General features: G+C 40.7%; 1 protein-coding gene across 1 annotated transcript in view; it reads left to right on the top strand.

Annotated features, from left to right (window-relative positions):
* The window catches only part of LOC145395738 (hematopoietic prostaglandin D synthase-like), a 238,227-nt gene that overhangs the window by 225,053 nt on the left and 4,355 nt on the right, over positions 1 to 8,819 (top strand). The gene's annotated exons all lie outside the window — the stretch shown is intronic.

Genomic DNA, 8,819 nt, shown 5'->3' with positions numbered 1-8,819 from the left:
CACGTGAAATAAGCTGCAAAAGGATGGAAATCTGGACCAAGTTAAGGTGAAATGAGTATATAAGAAAGAACCAAAGCAGAACTACCGACAGAGCAGCCAGTGAAAGAGGTCAAAGGTCATCCACAGTTTATTCTAGGTCATACATTCATTCACACTTGTAAGGATGAAGTTTGTAAATGTGTCGCAGCTGTGATTGTAAAGGTGAGCATGTAAATTCGTTTGGAGGAACTACGCTTCTAAGAAACAAAACACCAAATTATTATTATTATTATCATTATTATTACTTTCGCCAATTAATCTGAAGGTTACGCATTCACCCGTGTCTGTCTGGGTATCCTCTATATATCCTTAAAAGTTGTTATCGAATTTCAATGATATTCAGTGGATTAACGGGCCCTACGTCAAGGAAGATATGAGTGCATTTGTAAATGTCATTATTTGAATGCAGGAATAAATCATAAATATATTGGCATCGCCGCCGGAGACATGATTCCACTGCGACTGTGTAACAAGACAATAATAAGAATTTATTACCTCTGCCAACTATGTCGGACGCTAGCTGGTTTATAAACCATAAGCTTTTTTCGCGGTGGCGCAGATATGCGCTCGCTGAGTGCTTTTCAGTTATATATTACACGAGTATTGCAAATATGCCAAACTGCAAAGTAAAGCCAACGGACGTTCTAACACTGGTAATCCAATAGTCTTGGCGGTATATCTGGTCACAATAAAGCTTTCTGGCTCGTAAACTTGTGCCAGTTCCCAGAACACATGGTATCGTGACCACCGTTAACTCTGGTGCTGATGGACACACGGCTATTTCAGTCCCACCAACACCACACTACACTTCATTCACTTAAGATGGGAATTTTCGTCCATTTGCAGCATGTTTCCATAATGTTTTGTCCATTTCCAGCCTATTACCAGAATGTTTCGTCCATTTCCAGCCTATTTCCAGAATGTTTCGTCCATTTCCAGCCTATTTCCGGAATATTTCGTCCATTTCCAGCCTATTTCGTGTATATGTCGTCCATTTCCAGCCTATTTCGTTTATTTCTCGTCCATTTCCAGCCTATTTCCATAATAATTCGTTCATTTCCAGCCTGTTCCCTGTTTCTCGTCCATTTCCAACCTATTTCCATAATATTTCGTCAATTTCCAGCCTGTTTCCTGAATGTTTCGTCCATTTCAAGCCTGTTTCCTGAATGTTTCGTCCATTTCCACTCTTTCCTGAATGTTTCGTCCATTTCAAGCCTGTTTCCTGAATGTTTCGTCCATTTTCACTCTTTCCTGAATGTTTCGTCCATTTCCAGCCTATTTCCTGTATTTCTCGTCCATTTCCAGCCTATTTCCTGTATTTCTCGTCCATTTCCAGTCTATTTCCTGCAGTTCAGTAACAGACTAAGGCAAAACCATGGCTCTACAATCTTTCCATAGCACTTCTTTGTGACTAGCACCATAAATGAAGGGGCTATACAGGGCCCAATCTAGCACACTCGATGGGGGGAGGGGGAAGTGACTGGTAGCGGAAGTGGTGAGTTCATACTGATTCATCACCAAATTCGTAAAAAATGTATTACCCAATTCCTCTTTTGACTGTAATTTTTCTCTAATAACTATCAGTCTATCTGTTGCCAGACGCCTTAATCCCGCAAGGGGTGGCCACAAACAAATCGCCTCCATGTCGCCCTGTCCCCCGCCATTTCACTGCCCTGCTCCCAGCTCACACCCCCCTCTCTCATATACCTCTAATAACTTACATAAACGTATTCTCGTAAACAAATTTTTAAAAAGTAATCACTGGTCCGCCAAAAACAGAGGGGGGGGGGGCTTAAATCCATAGTTGGTATAGTTCACATGAAGGAATTTCCAATAATATGAACCTTCGGTTTTTAAATCCGGTGACGTATTCTGTTTTCGTATTTTTACCACCTCCAGGCAAATTTATTCATCTGTGGGGAGGATTTTTGAAGTGATGGGCTAGTGGAAACTACAGTATATCTAATCCCTCTAGTGCCACAAGTCTCCAGTTCGTATGAAGATTGCAAGATTATAATTATATAAATGACGTCAGTAAAGGGAACGGATAAAGAGAACTTAATCACATGTTTGTCTGGACGCATTTACGTGAGTACCATATATCATCATAATTACCTCCGCCAACGAAGTTGAACAGAGATTATGAATTTACCCTGTCCGTTTGTGCACATCTCAAAAAGTTTTCGAATTTCAATTTAATCTGGTGGACAGGTGGGCATTAGGTCAAGAAAAGGTTGAACAGTTAGATTTTGAACTGGATGCAGATCCGGATGTTGGAATACATCATAAACATTATTGGCATCGGCGAAGGTATGTCTTCACTGACTGTTTGACTGTCCAGACTAAGACCGTAGAATTAATTACCTCCGTCAGCAACGCTGGGCACAAGTTAGTTAATCATTACACTAGCGTTGATGGAGGTATGCGTCCTATGAGTACTTTCAGGTTTCCTTCCTTAAACATGAAGTTCCTGTGACGTAATTTAATTGGCATAGGAGTCTCTGGGCACCTTTCCCCTAGATATTTATTTTGCATATTACACCTTAACAGCATCTCGCAGGCTGTTTATATCGTTTAACATCAACACCATTTGCATCAGTAACATACAAAACGATTCTGTGGCCCAATGTGAAAATAAATCGCTAAGGAAGAGGTGCCACGAAATCTCCACAGCCAGTTAAATACAACCCGAATATTCAGAAGGTCTGGCAGCCTTAACCTAGATCAACTCAAAAGTAGTCCGTTTATTTTCACTTGGCGGAACTGGTCCACTCTCAACCACACACCGTACTATATTGTGGTTTGAAATTCGGTAAGCCTGTAGTTTATGAGGTAGGACTGAATCTCCTTGGTTATTACTCTGAACCTCCAATCTGACGACACCTGGCCATTAACGACGCTGAAAGGGGTTAGGATTCTTTGTCAGGTAAATGCACTCTAATTATCTAAAAACCTAAAGCCGCAGCGTGCAGTCAATGAATTTACCTCAAACGGTTTCCAAATTATCAACAAAAAATATAAAACTACGATTATCACCAAAAATATATATAAAACTACGAGCAAAATATACAATATTTAATAACTTTACATACCCATTCTTTCCTCCGCCAACCATCTTTTACCCATCCTAAACTTACCCCACTAGACCACCAGGCGTCCAAATTATTACGAGAAATATAATATACAAATCAAGGTGTAAAATAAAATACACGATAGCTTTAGAAATAGCCGTTAATTCCACCAACACCCATATTTCAAAAGTCATACTCCCTAACCCCCGTCCCCCACCCCATCCCCTTGCATGACCAGCAAGGCACAAGCTTATACCCGGCAGGAAATGCGAGGTATTCGACTTACCCTGCCCCCAGACCCGCCCACGTCCCCTAATGTCGATGCTGAAGTCGATTCCAGGCTCACTTTGTTGATGCAGGGTCGGCGAAATGGCAGGGATTTGGCGCGCTTTTTTTCGCTTGCGTCTCGGGTGGTTTCGGTTGCGGCACATTCGTTTAATTTTCGTTTTTACTGGCTAACCATTGTATCCGGGTGCAATTGTGGGGTATTATGCTATTTTTGAGGTGCCGGGAGTCCTTCTGGGTAACACATGCAAAGGCTGGTCTAATTCCCGCAGTTATCTTCATAATGCCCAAACTTGAGATGGATGAAAGGCACAACTTTGAAATTGCGCGGCATTTACCAGATTCTGAATTCATAATAAACTACGAAATTACTAAATCATTACCTAATAACAAAATTAAAAGCTTTAAATTTTCAGCAGTAATAATCCATCATCCCGACATCTCTCTCTCTCTCCGTTTCGTTAGGCCGGCAGGCTCATATGCGTATTATTTCATTACCGAGTAAGCTGGAGAGGGGCGCCTTCACGTGGTGGCACCTTTATAACTGGGTGACGAAACTCCCCAGGTATAAAAACGACCCAAATTACTTCCCTATCCCCCAAAAGGAGGATGGTGACAGGCAGGAGGTTACTAGCCTACAGTCCACCGGGTTCACGTTAAAGATGAACCTGGGGCTACAACAATGACTATCGGTATTACTACTAAATAAAAGAACTATTGGCCTACAGCTCCAGACAGGATGTTAACTTCCCATATATGTCGCAGTCTCAGGATACACTGCAACGGTATAAAATTGTCGAATGACAGGGTGCAAGGCAATCTGTATATCTCCAATCGTGATGCGTAACTTTCTATATTTGTTGCAGTCATGATTAAGCAACGGAATACCAACTGCTGCATGACAGGGTGTGACTAAATCCAAATTGTTCCACATAGGTTGCTAAGTCGCTAGATATGTTGCATTCTCATGATGTCCTATATGACTACTGCAGTGACATTACAGGGTGCAACTCAATCTGCATAGCTCCACAGATGCTCAATTGCTGCATTAAGTTGCAGTCTCATAATACACTGCAACACACACATCTTCGTTGCATAACAGGGTTCAACTCAATTTACAGAATAAAGAATAGCTCCATACAGGTTGCTAACTTGCTAGATTTGTTGCACTCATGATACACTGCAACGCACACCATTGTTACATGACAAGGTAAGAATTTAAACGGCTCCTTACAGGTTGCTAACTTGCTACATTTGTTGCACTCTCATGATAGGCTACGTTAAAACTAGCATATCAACGCTGCATCACAGGGTTCAACTTGGTATATCCTCCAGACAGGTTGTAAACTTGCTATATTTCATGCAGTCATGATACACTGCAACCTGGACTCAATAGATGCAAGACAAGGCTCTCCAGACAGGTTGCAAACTTATATCCGTTGCAATCTCATACACTGCAACCCACACTCCGTAACTGAAAGACAGGGTATGACTTGATCCACCACAATAACTCCTACCGTCCCCACATGTCCATTATAAAACTTTGTAGGCTCCAAATCACAGTTTGGTCACGCAGCTGACTGGATTCGGTATAACAACTGCATTATTTTGGGGCGTATAGTTACAGTACTGTCATGCAAGACTGGATTAGCTATTACAATTGTTTTAGCATAAGTTGGCGTATAGTATCGTATTTGTCATGAAACAGCTTAGGTGACGTATCAGAATTTGCTATATTATGTGGTGCATAAAGTTACACAGCTGTCAAGCAATGGAGAATTCGACTTGGTGATCAGTTACAAGGAGGAGGAAAAGAGGTAGAGGAAGAGGAATGGAGAAAGAAAAAGAAGAAATATAGCGATGCAAATAATATGGCAATATACTGGCAACACTTCGCGGTTCAACACTATTGAAGTAAAATGTTAACCGATATGAATATTACTGTTGATTATAGAGCGCTTACTGTGGTACCTCAAGAAAATCCATAACCCTTCCAGCTCAGTTGATGGCCAGGTGTAGTCAGACTGGAAAGTGGATGTAACTATAGGTTTTCCACTTAACCTGGCCTAGATTTGTCCTTTTTGCAGTTTATTTCACGTAGCTCGGTGGCATAGAGAGAATACTACGTCACTACATCCTTTTCATAGCTCTTCTTTGTGACTAGCATCATGTCCGTGTTAACCTACTCGGCATTCAAGATGGAGATGGCAATTTTAGGCCCAGTAAAAAAGAACAGTAATATATATAACCAGAACTCATTATAATACAAAGGTAGTGGGAGTGACTTAGTGAAAACGAACTGACTATAGTGTGGCAACATTAGTTCAGACTTTCACTCACTGGAATGGAAAAAATGAGAAAATTAAACTGCAAGGGAGTAAATAGATCTTGCCGGAAAATTTAATAAGTGCAATACATTCTTGAACTGCAGCACGTAACGATATCTTTTTACTGAATCTGCTAACTAAACGAAGATGGCACATTATTTCTAGTTTATTTATGCATTTGTTCATTTATTTTTATGCAGCAGTCAGTGGAGAGAGAAAAGGATTAGTCTACAGTTGATACAGTGGGTCAAACTGAACGAAGTATAATTATGGTATAGGTTTGTTGTTGTTTTGCTGTCTAGGTTGTGTGAGTTGCATAGCTGTTGTTTTTGTTGTTGCCCCAGGTTCATATAAATCGTGAACCTGGTGGGCTGCAAGCTTAAATTTCCCTTCTGCGGTCCACCATCCTCATTTCGGGTGATAGGGATGTAGCTGAAGGACGTTTATAATCCTGACAGTTGAGCCGCCTGGTTATTTCAATGCCACCACATCAAAGCGGCCCTCACAGCACCCACATACCTGGTAAATCCCTTGTAAAAAAGGTCCCAAGTTCTGAAGGGATTATTTATGACTATATCTAACCTCTCCATTCTCTCCTCAGCCAATATCGTCTAGAAATAGTAGGAATAAAATAAAAAGTGCCTCACAGGACTGAATGAGGAAAGTCGAAAGTAAACAATCTGTGTAGTTCTAAGGCCTACATGCTCTTGTGGCGGTGAAGGCCTTTACGTGGTGGCACTGATAGGACCGGCTTGTGGAGCTGCCCGGTTATACAAAACGGCCCTCAATTCCCAACCTATCCCCCGAAAAGATGATGGTGAACTGCAGGATAGGGGCAACCTCAGCCTGCAGTCCACACTGAGTTTGCGTCCAGATGAGTTAAGGTTGTCACTATAGCTACTACCAACACTACTACTACTACTACTACCACTACTACTTAGATGCCCTGAGAATTTTTTGTTTACTTGCTTTCCCTAGATATCCTAACCACTGATGTATTCGATACCGTATTATATAGTTACTGCTAAAGTTACCACCCAGCGATTATGATTTTTGTTTTGCTCCACTTAACCTTTTAGAACCGGTCTGATACACCTTTCAGTAACTCTTTCGCCACTTACAATTCAAGATCAATTCTCATTTTTTACCAGGAAGAATTCGAGTCATCGGATTGAAGGGGCATCACTGAAATTATATGGTTATTCATTTGGGTTTGGCTATGCACCAGCTCTGTCTCCATTAAAGTGAATTATTTATCAGTTGAAGGTAGGTGGTGGCGACCATCATCCATTCACTTGATGTAGTGCTGCCTACTTCCTCCTTAGCCTTTATCATTCTTTAGCTGTGCCTGCCCGCCTCCCTTCCAATTTCTCCCATCTTTCCTGTCACTTCTTATTGCTTTTCTTTCCTTTACAAGTGGCCTTACATTGAGTGACAAGCCAAATGGTTTCCTGTAAGCCAAGAAACCATTTACAACGCTGGGTGGTAACCATATAACCAAACCATACGAGCTCCCTACGTGTCAGCAAGTGGGTTGATGGAGGGTTTGTGCCCCTCCCCGTAAAACGAATAACTCAAAGTCAAATGGCCACCCCTTACGGGATTATTGTGTCTGGCAATAGATAGACAGATAGATTTATCAGTTCCAGCCCATAAATTTTGCAAAACGTTTTTGTATGTGTTTGTTTCTGACTTCCAGATCGAATTAGGGTTTATCTCTATTATTTATCTGTCATACTATTTTCCTTACCACTTGTCATATTGTCTGGGTGTGCCTTTCCATTTTACAAATTAACCTAGTGTGGTTGTGAAGTGACTGGTAGGAATGTCAGTGAAGATACCGAAGCAAGCTGTTGGATTCTTTCCATAACTACCATTACTCTTGCTTCGTCGTATTTCTTAAGAATTCACTCTAGTTCGGTTGCAAAGTGATCAGTAGCTGTATGAGTGAAGATTCAAGCATAAACAAACTTAGCCTGAAGGAAGTTTATAACAGGGTAGTAGTCTCACTGCATCAAAGTTGACTCAGGATCCTTTTTCCGCAATTGGCAAGCCTTCACACAACTAAATCTACCTTCAAAATAACCAGCACTAATTACGCTTCAACTTACGAAAGTGACGATGAACTATAAGATGTTGTTCCCAGTTTAACATGATAAAACTCAGCAGATTCACCTGCGTAACAATCACTTCGGATGTCACCACGTTTACATTGCTATTATGACAGTGGTTCTCCGGGCCTGTGTAGCGGCACTCGCTTTTTTTTTTTTTTTTTTTTTTTTTTTTTTTTTAATGCTCCCCAATCGTCTTCTAAACCCTTACAAATAATTTTCTTCTGTAACCCTCATATTGTTCTCTAGCCATCTTTTTTTTACTGAAATAAGATGAGGTACCAAATCCAACTTCATAAATAACGCTAAATTTGCTTCTAGAAATCGCTAGAATATCGTCTCATCGCATCAAGTACAAAATTCTCCAGAAAATAACTAGAAAGAGGCTAAAATCTCTGAAATTAGGTATTAAAAATTTTTCAGCGATACAGCTAGACTTCATAGCGCAAAACGTCAAAAACTGACGGTTAGTGGAAACATCTCTAGATTTCGGGAAAAAATAAAAACTGGTGGCAATCCTAATTAAGCATACTCCTATTCCTCCTCATGTGTTGTCTGACTAAAGGCTAAATTTGACTGGTAACCAAGATGAGTGGCTCATCGAATTTCATGCAACCATGACCTAGTACTGAAGTTAATGGAGTGACTCAGTTGTCTAATGAAAACAAGCCGACTATAATAAATAAATAGGAGTCATTATGCATTGATTTTTCAATTAATCCTTGCCGAGCTGCAGACTTCATAGAGGCAAGCTGCAAGCCTCATATGAGGTACAGTACAATTTACACAGAATACAAAACAATGACTCAAGGGAGGTGAACAACTTCACAAAGAATCAACCCGCCAGACCCGAAAGGCGAGAGTACAATAGTACAGTATAGGATGTATGCAAATCTCTGTATAGATAAAATAAAGGTTTTGATGGAAACTACATTTTAACTTCTCTGAATAATGCAGAACTTGGAGACATGCATCTGGTACATAAA

This window comes from Coenobita brevimanus, chromosome 33 (genome assembly GCF_032717465.1).
Source record: "Coenobita brevimanus isolate Jiangsu-jjx chromosome 33, ASM3271746v2, whole genome shotgun sequence".
In the NCBI taxonomy this organism is placed as follows: Eukaryota; Metazoa; Arthropoda; class Malacostraca; order Decapoda; family Coenobitidae; genus Coenobita; species Coenobita brevimanus.
This window is presented reverse-complemented; position numbering and strand designations above follow the sequence as displayed.